This window comes from Buteo buteo, chromosome 13, assembly GCF_964188355.1.
Source record: "Buteo buteo chromosome 13, bButBut1.hap1.1, whole genome shotgun sequence".
Taxonomy (NCBI): Eukaryota; Metazoa; Chordata; class Aves; order Accipitriformes; family Accipitridae; genus Buteo; species Buteo buteo.
Window position 1 is genome coordinate 2244252 of NC_134183.1, and position 12831 is coordinate 2257082.

The following is a 12831-nucleotide window of genomic DNA, read 5'->3' on the forward strand; positions in this document are numbered from 1 at the left end:
AAAAAGCTACTGTAAAGAAATGAGTTTGGCATTTGGTGATAATCAGAGCAAAAACAGTGGTAGAGACAACAAATCTGGGGAAACCGTGTCCGTGGTGCAAGGTCGGATAGTTTTGGTGGGTTTTATTTATGTAGTAGTGCTGGATGTTTGGAAGTGAGGGACATCCAACTGTCTTGTTTTCAGTTTGCTTTTCAGCTGGTACCTAATCTTTAGAAACTGGAATTTTTCGGCGCTGTTGCCCGTACTGCGTCACGCACATAACGATGCAAAGAGATTCCCAAGGACCTGTCATCTAGTCTCTAGACAGAAAAAAAGAATTACAGATACTGCATTGCTCTGAGGGGAAGGAGCAGATGGGCAAAGCATTTTCTGCAGGTTTCTGTCTGTGACTGTGAAGAGAAAGTGGCTCATTATTGTAGGTCTGCAAAAAATTAAATCTGTCATATTTCCTAGTCTGCCTGAAGTTCTAAAGTCACAAATTAATTTTCCTTTGGCATAGGGCGAATTGTTGGCCTCGTGGGGCTCCCTTTGGTCAGGCTACTGATGGGGACAGTAACCAAATATGACAGGGCTGCATGTTGCATTTCCATTTTCTTTACAGAGCCCCACTTCCTTAAAATTAGGTAAGATTTATGGTTGCTTCTTTGATACGCCAGCCAATAAGGAAAAGTATCTTTAGCCCAACTTAAAAAACACGGAAAATATTTTTTTTAGTGGAGAAGTTCCACTCTATATAGTACGTCTGTCCCAAAGAGTGCACTGAGGGTGGAATGGCCTGACCTCTGGGTCCCGGGGAGCGAAGAAAAGGTTTTTCTTGAAAACCTGTAGCCTGCTGATCCTACTCTTTCTCCCTTCGATGGATTATTTTTATGCCAAAGGTGGATGCCTCATTTTTGAACAGGTAGGAACAAGGCATGCTCCAAATAACCAAAGCCCCGTTTTCCAAAGGGCGCCTGGTCTGGGTTGCATCGGTGGCTTGACATTTCAGCTGGTGGGTCCCACCGCAAAGCAATGTTGTTTTGGAGCAACCTCAGGCTCCAACAGCTTTATTGCCCGTGTCTGATCGCAGAGTCCCAGTTATAAAATGGCTTCTGAAGTCTGAACTTTTATCCAAATCATGAACAATATTTACATATATATATATTTATTTTTTTTTTAATTAAAAAACCAGAGATAATCTGATGTTTCCCATCAGTTTGGCCCTGGGTTGTTCAGCACTGGAAGAGGATGGGCCAAAATATCCAGAGAAGGACAATTCTCACAGCACCAGGTTTCCGGCCTGAGCATAGGGAGGAAGTGATGGAAATCTCCTGGGAAATCCTGTTCTCTTCTCATAGGATTCCTGGCCCAACTTTCCACTTAGTCCAAAGTTCTGTGGGAAAAATTATATATATACATACATATATATATATATGTAAAAAGAAAAATATATACACACACTTGCACATTGTCTTTATTGTGTTAATGGAACTGGCCAGTTTTCAAGAGCTATAGGCAATATTTCAGTTCAGTACTGATTGCCTTTTGCTCCAGTAGTGCTTTAAGATAAATGTTGCAACTATTTTTACGCAGTTCCTTACATTTTTTGTTTTGCCTTTGTTTTCTGTATATCTTAATTTTAGGAGCTGCAATAGGAAAAAATCTTTCTTTCTATCCTCCCTATCCTGCCTATGTCTCAGGTCTTTAACTGGCAGGGATAAAGAGCAGGCGTTTGGAAGTAGGTGCATGAACAACGGTGAATATTGTGCGTGTACTGGTTGGTCTGAACGGGGAACTGGCAGGGAGGAAGGGCAGTGATGGGCATATGGCTCTCCAAGCAAATAACCCCCCATTCCTGCAAAAAGTGCCCTCCCCTTAAACCCTCACTGTCCTTCTGCCCCTGCCCAGCATTTAGTTTTGACTCACGAAATGACAAAACACCTTTTCCGACAAAACATCTTTTCCTTCAAAACCTGCCCCAGAAAGCTGGAAATTCTACTAGAAATGAGTGGGGAGAGCTGCTCCCAGGATATTGTGTTAAACAAACCGATAGCGATCCTGGCCTTTCCAAAAGTTTTTCCCTAAAGCAGGTGCCAGTGCAGGTGTTCGGACACTTTGCAGATGCTCCTCCCTGGGGCCGTACCGTTACAGCCCTGGGGTCCTGAGCCCATTTTAATGTCCAGCCAGGTTTTGCTGGCTCTTTCCCCTCCTATTACTGCCGCTCACCCCCTCCCTATTTGCAGGACCTTTTTCTCTGCCCTAGGGGTGTTTTGCAGGATTCTGTGCCAGCTTGGATGATAACGGAGTGCTGCCGGCTCTGGGGCTTTTTTGGAGTATTTTGCTCCTGAGGATGGCACCGAGGTGTTCCCGTGTGTCGGGTCCCAGAGCTGTCCTGGGTCTGGCTGCCGCATCGAGGAGGGACCCACCATAGGAAGACAAAGTCTCCCACGAGGCCAGAGAGGCACCTTTGGCATCATTAGAAAGTCCTTGACATCTCTTGTCACTACACCGATAAAAAGGGATCACGGGAAGCGTGGGAAAGTCGGCAGGGCTGGCCGATCCTGCCCGTCCTCCCCTGGGCACTTGCTGCCCGCCCTGCCCGGCAGCTCTGCTCCCGTGTTTGGTTTGAGCGGTGAAAGTCCACGTGAGGAATGAGAGGAATCCTGCCGGCTCAGCCCACCGGGATCAGCCAGGGCTGGGAAGCTGGGGGTCCTCCCACGCTGCCCAGGGCAGGAGCTGGCAGGAGCACCCAGGGCAGGGGGAGCTGATGGCTGGTTTTGGGTCATATCTTCAAAAGATCTGGTTTTCACCACTCCCCTGAAGGGCTATAGGGCTGGTTGCTTGAAAATGGAAGTACCCTTTATCACGTGCTACTGAAAAATATCTATATTGATAAGCCTCCGGTGTGTTCCTGGTCCAAAACTGTTTGTCCGTCTCATCAGGGTCTTAAAAATGTTAGGCAGGAGTCCCAAATGGATGGCAAAAAGCTGTGAAGTCCAGGTGCAAGGCATCCTATTTTGGGGCTATATGTTTTTAAATCAAAGTTCTTTCAATATCCGTATCTGCCTGCGGTTAATGGGTTACAGATGCAAATTGGCACTTCCAGCTCCTGACCCGAGGTGCCCTGGCCAGGTCTCATGACTGAATCGAACGGGGCCAAGAAATATCGACAGGCTGGAAAAGCACCGAGCTCTCCGCTCTGAGGATATTTTCCTTAAAGCTCCAGCTCCCGGAACTGTGTGAATCCTGATTTTTCCTACCTGAAAGCTAAATTTCGGTGGAGGAGAGCCACTTGCCTGAGCGAATATGAACAATGTGAAAGCCAGATGCCCTTTTCATTTCATTATTTCTTTCTTTCCATTTAATGAGGGATTTAATTATATTTTAAAGCGACTGTTTGATGAAGTCTGGGGACACTTCTTGCTTGTAGCACTCGGTTGGCATGGTCTCCAGCCCCGCAGCACCAGCCTGAGCCCAAATCCCTGGGGCTGTTTGTGCATCCACACCCTGCGATGGGGCTCGAGGGGATGCTAAGTGTGTTGAATCGCCCAGAACTGTGTGTCACTGCGGGGTACAAGGCAAAATTCCTTCCCAAAACACGTGTGGTGAATCTCGTGTATTTTGAAGGTATTATCCCCAGCAGACAGACCGGGGGGCAGGGGTCGGGCTTCGTTGACGTAGAACTGGTTCACGAGCGCCGAAATGTGCTGGTGGGTGGTGGGGAGCACTTGGCTACATCAGCTAATTCTCATCGTACCCTGCAAGACTCGGCTGTTTTCTCAGGCTCCTCTGGGAGTGGTGGATTAAGGGCCAGGGTGTGTTTGATTTGGAGGGTGTAACTGTTTATGGACCTGTATTAGAATGGGATATTTGGAGATGCCGAAGCAAGCACAAGTCCTCTAAAAATCAGCTGGAGGCGTGTGCGCCTAAGTCACTTTGTCCCTGGAAGAATCCCGTATTTAATGTGGATATGGCTGCTTGGGGATCAGGTTGCTCTTGGGAGGTAATTTTTATTTATTTATTTTTGTCAGAGAGATGCTGCTTTAAATACCATCCCCGCTGTCGTATTCCCCCTTTTTTTTGTGAATGTGTTGGCAGCACAGCTGGGTACTGCTAATAAATCTATAATGAATGAATTATATTATTAAGAAAAAACACTTCATGTTAGACAGTTCCTGATGCGCTTTTGGGCATTTCCCTTTGGCTGGGGCTTTGCTGCCTTTCTCAGGAAGGAGCCCAAAGTGGCTGCTGTTTAACAGCAGTTTTACAGCGAGGGAGGCGAGGAGGGGCAGGGGATGCTGGGCAGGGCAGCGGGCACAGGGCACGGTTCAGGCATCCCATCTCCTTGTTTCATCGTCTCCGTGTAGCGTGGCTTTGCGGAGGATAGGTTATGGAGGAGCTAAAGGTCATCCGTGGGGTTTAGCAGGAAGCAACATGAAAACACAAGATTTTTTTCCTCCTGATTTTACCAAAGTCATTCCAGGATGGAGTCTGTTAGCTTTACAGTAGACCAAAGCAAGCCTGCATCCCTGTGCAAACTCACTCTTGTTTAATTAAGGTGGCCAAATGGGCATAAGCTCCTGAGCCACTTGTTCTTTATGAGCAGCTTATTTCAGTTTAGCTGAAGCCCGTTCCTAACCGGTCGATGCCAAGGACTGTCCCCAGAGCCAGTGGCACCAGGGAACCCGGCACGGATCAAAGTCACAGGTGAATTTAGAGAGCTTTTAACACTCCTGTGTTTAGACTGGCTGTGACCCGTTGGGTTTTGGGGCATCGCTTCAGGGACCATGACTAGCTGGAGCACTCGGTACCTGACTGGTGACGGCAGCGATCCCCCCATCTGCCCCTTGCCTTGGTCTCCCTTCGAGGAGTATTCGGGCTCCCCTGTGCAAGCCTTTGCCTGCTCCTCTTGTAACTGCGCTCGCAAAGAAATCTTCAAAGGCTCACTCCTATCATTTTTCCCCACCATATGTTCTCATTAAAAAATTTATTGTGCACTTTATCTTAGGATTATTTGCCATCAATTAATAAAACATGTTGCAAGCTTCAAATGAACATTCTCCCCTCCCCACTTCCCTTTAACGAGGGAAAGGACAGAGAAATATGAAAAAAAATTACCACGACAGATGGTGTTTTTTAACCTTTCTTTTGCCCAATCTGGAAAAAAAAAAGTTCTCAGAATATTGACATGGGTTTTTAATTATGAGTTACATCACTTGAAGGCCTAATCCGAAGCTTAGTGAGCTCAGGGGACAGACTGCCAGCCCAAAATACATTCATGTGTTAAGGTATATGGATGCTGACACACGGGCACGCGCCGGAACAGGGCAATGGGGACGGGGGACGGTGGGGGTGGCTGCGGGAGCGGGTCCCCCCTCTTCTCCAGGCACCAGGATGGGCAGGGAAAACTGCAAAATCCACTCCTGGAAGCAAACAGTTGGTGAGTGCCGCGGGCAACAGCTCCCAAAGGCATGCGTAGTTGGCAGCCAAAATGTCGTGTCGTCCTTGGCAGTAGATGTCCAGTCTTGTAGGTAACGGTGGGCTCTGATGGAGGTTCAAGAAAGTGGCATTTGGGGTTTTTTAAAGAGTTCCCGAAAGGAGAGCACCTCCCTGCCGTGCCCCTTTGCATGGGGAATATAATCCCTGATTTAGGGAGAGGAAGGGTGACGTGGAGAGAGGCTGATGACCCTCGAGCTAACGCGTGACCCTCTCTCTCCGTTCCCACTGGATGAGATCAGGAACGTGGTTTTTCCCTCCTGTTATTTGCAATTTTGGGCCGGCTGGCAGAAGCCGATTCCTGGGGCCAGCAGGGTTGGTGGTGGGGAGATAGGGCGGGAGGAAAAGCAAATACAACATCTACCAGCAGTCCCCGTGGATGCTGCAGGGCTGGTACACCGTGTACCCTGCGGAGCATTTGCTTTGTGTCTGTGCCTACCAGGGGAAAATAAATACAAAAATAATGCATACAGCCGGGTTTCTTATATAAATAAATGTCTGGGGAGAGACCTGGCTGTGGGTAACCTGCTGGGAAAGTCCTGGTCAGATGGGAATTGTAGAGTTAAACACTCCAGTCTCACTTGAATGTGTCTCGGCTTTGATTTATACTTCTGATTGGATGTTTGCCTGGCCTGATCAGAGAGCTTGGGCAGCGGCTCATGTTGACACTTGGTGTTTAGCTCTGGGTAAAGTTTAAACAGGACTTATCATGGCTCTGACACCTCGTGAAGGCTTCCCTGGTTTAACAGCATGCTTCATGCCATCTCTTGCATAGATTTTTACTCCCTTGCTGTCCTAGATATTCAAAAAGAAAAAGGTAAACTTGCAAAGTAAATTCATGGAGTAGCTTATTTGAAGGCTCCTCTAATTTTAAAATAACCCCGTTGCCCTCGAATCATGTGGCCATTTCTCTACTCGCTTACGCTGGTAGAATATAAAGCTGGAAGAAGTGATCTGAGGTCAATGAGGCCGATCCAGCCTTTCAGAAACTGTTAACTGCATTGCCCACATTGCTCACGTTTGCCCCAGAAGCAGCATTGGGCTCTGCTGGGACTAAAGCAGCCTCATGCGGGAGGAAAGGCTCGTTTTTAGGGTCTAGCATTGCAACAAGACTTCAGCTGGAGTGGCTCAAAATGGTAACTCTAATTTGTGACTATCTCCTATTTCCCCCCCCCAAATTGTAATGGCTTCTTCCTCTTTTGCTTTTACCAGAAATAGCTCAAATTAACAGCTGTCAGGTTTGTTGCCCCATTTTTCTCCCGTCTCTAGAAGGGGAGCGTTGAGATACCCGCTCCCGGTGCAGCTTCGGGGGCTCAGATGGCCAAGGGCTGCCCCCAGCTCTGCTTGCACCCTCTCGCGCAGGTTGGGTGACAATATTTAGAAGGGAGTGGGTGACAGTGTTTATCCCACTCACCCCAACTGCTGTCCACCTAATTTCAAATGTAAAGACCAGCAGAGAGGTGCATTGGAAGTGCAGTTTAACACAGCCATTTCTGGCCTGATGCGGGCTCTGGCTTTGGACAAAGCTCCTGCTAAATAACATTGTAGTAATTTAATTTTATGCTTCGGTTTTTATGAGTAACAATTAAGAAAAAAAGCAGAACGTAATTACAGCACCTTGAAGTGTAGCGTTACTGGGCCAAAGACTGAAATGAGGTTACAATATGACAGCCTTTTATCTTGGATCTGATAGGGGTGTTATTCATTGTATTAAAAATTTGCCAAGAGAGGCTTCGCTGAAAATTAACCTGTGTTATCACAGTGAGTAATATCCTGGTTTTATCATGTGGAATAAATAAATAATACAGACTTATGCTTTTGCTTAATGAGGTTACACTGAGTGCAGAGTGAGGAAACAGTGTTAACTCCGATGCAAGAAAAGAGTGATTAAGGTGAGATGAAACTGGAACAGAAAGTGTCCCCAATTTTCTTGCATAACAGCAGAGCTTGTATTACTATTAATTATATTATGCAACAGGAATAGGATGGAATTTGGCTCTATCTAGCAACAGCCCAGGGTGAAAACCTCTTTGCAAACACCTCTGTGATTTCTCAGGAAAATTCCACTTTTGTGCTGCTCCTGACACCATTTTCTTGCCTTGACTGGTTGTGGTTGTTTGGCTTCAAGCCACCCTGCCGAAACAACCCATTTGGCCCAGCTCGGGGAGCCTTTTCCACTTGATCTCGCTGGTGCTTTTCCCACCTGGATCCCCAACCTGCTGCTCTGCACTGTGGGACTGACAAATCCAGGCTCAAAGTGATGTGGGCTATTGGTGTGACTGATGGGGAAAACTCCCAAATTAGAATCACAGAATATCTCAGATTGGAAAGGACCCATAAGGATCACCGAGTCCAACTCCCAGTTTGTGAGGTCTGCTTGGTGGTGGAACGTGGACCTGGCTTGCTTGAGCCTGTATGATGGCCCAGACGTGCTGGCCAGGCACTTTCCCCATGTGACTGGTGGTATTTCTTTAGGTGAATAGTTAAACCCCACAGAACGTGTCTGTGCTACCGGTGGGAGCGGGGCTGGCAAAGCATCTGAAGCCAAGGGAAGGAGAGGGCTGGGGTCTGCCCGGCCACCGTGACGTGGTGCTTGGGGACATCCCATCCTACGGCGTGTGCTGGCAGGGACGGAGGGGATGCTCGCTCGTGCCGCGAGCCTGGGTTTGGGAATCAATTGGCCTGATTAAGAGCGCGTTGTTATGGGCGGAAAGATGAATAGCCTGATTCTGGACTTCGTTAGCCGAGAGCCTGAAATTGTTTCACGTGAACAAAAAGATCGTCCGGGACGTTAATCCCTCGCACCTGTTTAGCTTTGTTCAACCTCCCTCTGCCCCGGCCGGGGTTGCGTCAGCAGGCGTGACACTGCAGGCAAGAAGAAACCGGCCGCAGCAGAGGAATTAATCGTGCTTTTCAGTCAACGCGATCGCGGGACAGGGCGCCGAGCTGTGCCTGATGGGTTTGAACTCCTGAGGTGGCACGGGGGAGCCTTGACGTCTCCCTGGCACACCGAGCCCATGGGTCGGAGGGGTCCGGAGGAAGGGGACGAGGTGGCCGTACCCCCGGGGCTGCCCGTCCCATCGCCGAGGTTCTGCACACAGAAGGGCTCTGCCTGCACCCAGGTTTCTCTTCCAAAGAATGAACTTTTTCCTCCCCCTCTAAAATAACTATGCTGAAGGGCTTGAAAAAAGCAAACAAACCTCTTGTCCCTTCGTGCCAGTGGATGTTAATAATACCAGGAATACTATTATCCTCTGGGCTATCATCATCTATAATACCTCCAGAAATCTCTTGGGTAGTTTTAATTATGTTTGTACCTTTTCTTTCAGCCCTTGTTATCTCTCGGGTTCCTCTGGGTTGGGGGAAGGGTCACGGCACCAAAGTCGCTTCTCTAAAGCGCCTTTGTTTTCCCTGCGCAGGTATTAAGTTGATGGCACAACAATCCCCCGAGTACATTAGATTCGCTTTCCTGCCCTCCCCTGCCTGAATGCAGACCTTGTGCGTCCCCCGTGCGCGGAGCGAGCCCGGCGCGGGCAGCCCGAGGAGCGGGCCCGCAGGAATGCAGGTGAACAGAGCCAAATTGTTCCAGCTGCGAGAAGAAGGGAAGAGAGAGGGAGAAGGAGAGAAAGGAAAAGCAAAGGAGAGAAGGAAGAGCTGGGGGGGGGGGGGGAGAAAAAATCCTGGTCTGTGCGTGGTGGAATTTCTCTGGAGATATTTGCAGGGTAGTGCGGTTAAAAAAAAATAATGCTTAGAAAAATAATAAAGAGTCCTGCCTTCCACGTGTGCCTGTAAGGGGAGGTTTTTGTCAGTGCCCTCCATGGGAAGGTGACGTTTGAGAGAACAATTGCTGGGCTGTTGTACCGTGCCTGCCGCTATGAATGAAGCTTAAGAAAAGGTGTCCTTGGACTCTTGCTAAAACCCATCATCTTCTCCATTCCCTGCGTGTGCCTGCTCGCTGCCGCTGCCTCCCAAAATGGGTCGAGAGCTTATAAACAAAGCGGTATAAAAGATGAGATTGGAGTGTGCTCCAGCCTCATTTTCTCGCCGGCGGCGGCAGCCGGCTCGCTGCTCGCCCCTGCTGCAGCGCGGTGGGATGCCGGGGCTGCGGCTCGGTGGTCCCTGCTCTCTGGGAAGCTCTGGCATCGCAGAAAACAAAGTCGAGGACAGAGATGGGGCGGGGGGAAGCTGGTCCTGAGCGGGGGCTTTGGGGCAACTTGTCCTTCAAGCTGGGCCACGTGGTCCCCATGAGCTTGCTCGCTGAGGAGTGGGCAAGTACTGGCCATGCACCTGCCTGGTGTGTTGCCCGGCTCGTTGCAGAGTTCTCCGGGCAGTGAATTCACCTGTGAGCACGAGGGTTTCTGTAGCACCACAGAGACGTGGTCCAGGTGATGGCACCGTGTTGTTCTGGGGAGGTTGGACAGCCGTGGTCTGCAGAGGTGCCCCAGGATCCCCGCCAGAGATGAACAGGATGGAAAATGAAGAGCATGACCTTGGAATGGCTTCGCATAAACCCTGGGATGTGTAGGTATGTATATGCCTATGTGTGTGTGTATATGTATATGTACAGTATATGTGCCCTCCCTCTGTTCCTGTCCCAGCAATACTATGTTCAGCCCATGTGAAAACTCTTAACATCTTCTTTCCCCAACCTGAAAGGGGAAGTAAATCCAGTTTTTTGTTGCTGAGAGTTTAACTTGTTCAAAGGTCAGGAGACTATATAGCTGTACAGGGTCTTAGCAGCATTGCCGTAGGATCTTCTCTTTGAACGTGTCTTCTCCTGGAGCAGGGCTGAGGAACAGAGCTGCAGTGGTGCAGGGAGAGGAATGGCAGTGGCTGAATGTCATCTGGCACCTTCCCGTCTTCACTGAGCTTTCCTCTCGGGCATGCTCTGTTTTATTAAAGGGTTCGACTCATTTCTTGAAGATTAGCAGGCATTCACAAAAGATATGTAAAGTAAAATAGTAACTGTATTAATAATGTAAAATAGAGATCTGTTGTTCATATACAGGTACACAGCAGAGCATACTATATGCTGTGCAAGTACAGAGCTTTTACGTAATATCAAGCACAAAATTTATGGTGATGGTAGTTTTGAGCTGTGCATATGTTTTCAGCTAAGAAAATGTTAAGTTGCAATGAACATTTAGGCCATCAGGAGTTTTTAGAAATCTCCATGTAGATTTAGAATATTTTTTTTCTTTTCTGATGTGTTACTTGGCATTTATCCAGTGATGATGCCTCTCAGTGCTGCACTTTATTGTGTTATCTGTTTCTGCAAAATGGAGTGAGGTTAAGGTGGTTAGAAACGTGTGTCCTCATTAGCAGGATGGAGGGATGACTATGGACACCCAGGAAAGCCTTGCCTGGGGGTTAAACAGAGGCTCAGGTTCAAAAGAAACATTTTTCCCTTTCTGCTTATGCTTTTTGCCCGTGGCAAATTACTTAATGTGTCTCCCTGCCTTAGTTTCCCATCTATTCAACAAGAATGATGCTAATTATGAACACTCCCAGTAATGGTGAGATAGGGAAGGAGGGTACAGTCTTTGTGGTAAGTGTTGATGTAGTCACTTAGGCGGTAGCAATGAAATTGCAGTTACTGAAGTGTCCCAGGGAATCACACTGGAACTGCACTGCACTAAATATCAAGGGTCTGTTCTGAACACTGAAGTGAACAGAAATTCATAGTGAATGAATTGGAGGTGGAGGGAAAAACAGATTTGCCATGAGTTTGTCATTGGTAGATGTTAGAGGAAAGTCTTCTATTGGTTTTATTAAAAAAAGAGAAAGAAGCAGATGCAGAGGACGCCTCTGACACTGTGATAAAATATTGCATGCAGCACTAAGCTGAGAAATCATCTGTCATCACGCTCCCACACTTAAAATCTACTTAGGCCATAAGCTCTTCGGAGCAGGAATATGCTGTCTTTTTAGTGCTACTTCCCGAGTGCAATGCATCACACCTAGGAGAAATAGTAATGCAGTCTCAGAGCAGGATCGCTGGATAACGAACCTTCCACTTGTATTCGGGGGAGCGGTCGCGGGGGGTGTGTGTGTGGTAATGCCTCCCCACCGGGGAGCAGACGTCGGCAGGAGTTTATTTTTCCCTGTATACAACAGTGGCCATCCCTCACCTGATACTTTGCAAGTGGGTTTCATTCTCACAACGCTCAGTAAAGTTAAAACAATCTTTTTTTCCGTTTTACAGGGAAGAAACAGAGTCAGAGGAGCAGCTGTGGAACTTGCGCAAAGCCCTGTGGAAAATGGGAGAGACCACGGCAGGGAGAAAACCCACCAGACTCCACTCCAGTCCCTTCATTTTTCCCCTTTATAGCCCGAGGGATGAAGAACGGGCACAAACCCTGTAGATAACCAGCCGAGAGCCCTGCTGTCCTTCTGATCAGCACCCCGGCAGCTCCGCTGGGTGAAGCAGGTTGGACCCACGTCTGGTGCGTGGGGTGGGCGCAGCGCGGACCTGAGGACTCATGCTGGCTCGTTGCCTTTTTCTGTTGGCTGATAACTCCAACGTTCTTCTTCTGTAGCGTATTTATTTACTTTTCTTTTTTTTTTCCATTGGAGAACAGGCAGCGCTGTGAGAGAGTTGGAGTTGCTGTGGAGTGGGTTGGGTGATGAGGGGAACCTGGCTGGCAGTAGCCCGAGGCTATCATAAAAGAAACTGAAACAGGAGTGTTAATGCTTTAGCCGAGTTATGGAGAAATGGTAACACTGTTCGAAAAGAAATTGCGAGAGTAAGACATCTGGGAGCACGCTGCGCCCCTGCAGAGGCTTGGGAGCAAGTGCAGGCTGGAAGGACACTTGGGGGGACTGGCGGGGGTGTGTGTGCGGAAGGATGCAGAACTGCAAAGAATTTCAGCTGGAAAGGACCTCTGCAGGTCTCCAGTGCAACCCCACTCAAAGCAGGGCCAACCGCATTGGGTTGCTTGGTGCACATCCTGTCAAGGTCTGAATATCTCCAAGGATGGAGATCCCACAACCTCTCCATGTCCCTGGTCCAGTGTCTGACCACCCTGATGGTGAAAACAGTTTCTCCTAATGCCCTGTGTCCCTGCTTGTGACCATTATCTCTTGTCCTGTGCCCCTCCAAGAGCAGTGTGGCTCTATCTTCTCTGTGCCCTCAAATTAGGGAATTGAAGACAACAATAAGATCCATCCTCTTCCTTTCTAAGGCTGATCAAACCCAGTTGTCTCAGCCTGTCCCCAGCTCTGCACCATCTTGGTGTCTTCTGCTGGACTCAAGCTGGTGTGTCCATGTCTGTCTTGTACAAAGAGGAACCAAGACTGGACACGGTACTGCAGATGTGGTCTTGCAGGTGGTGAACCCCCTTGGGTAGGTTGCAT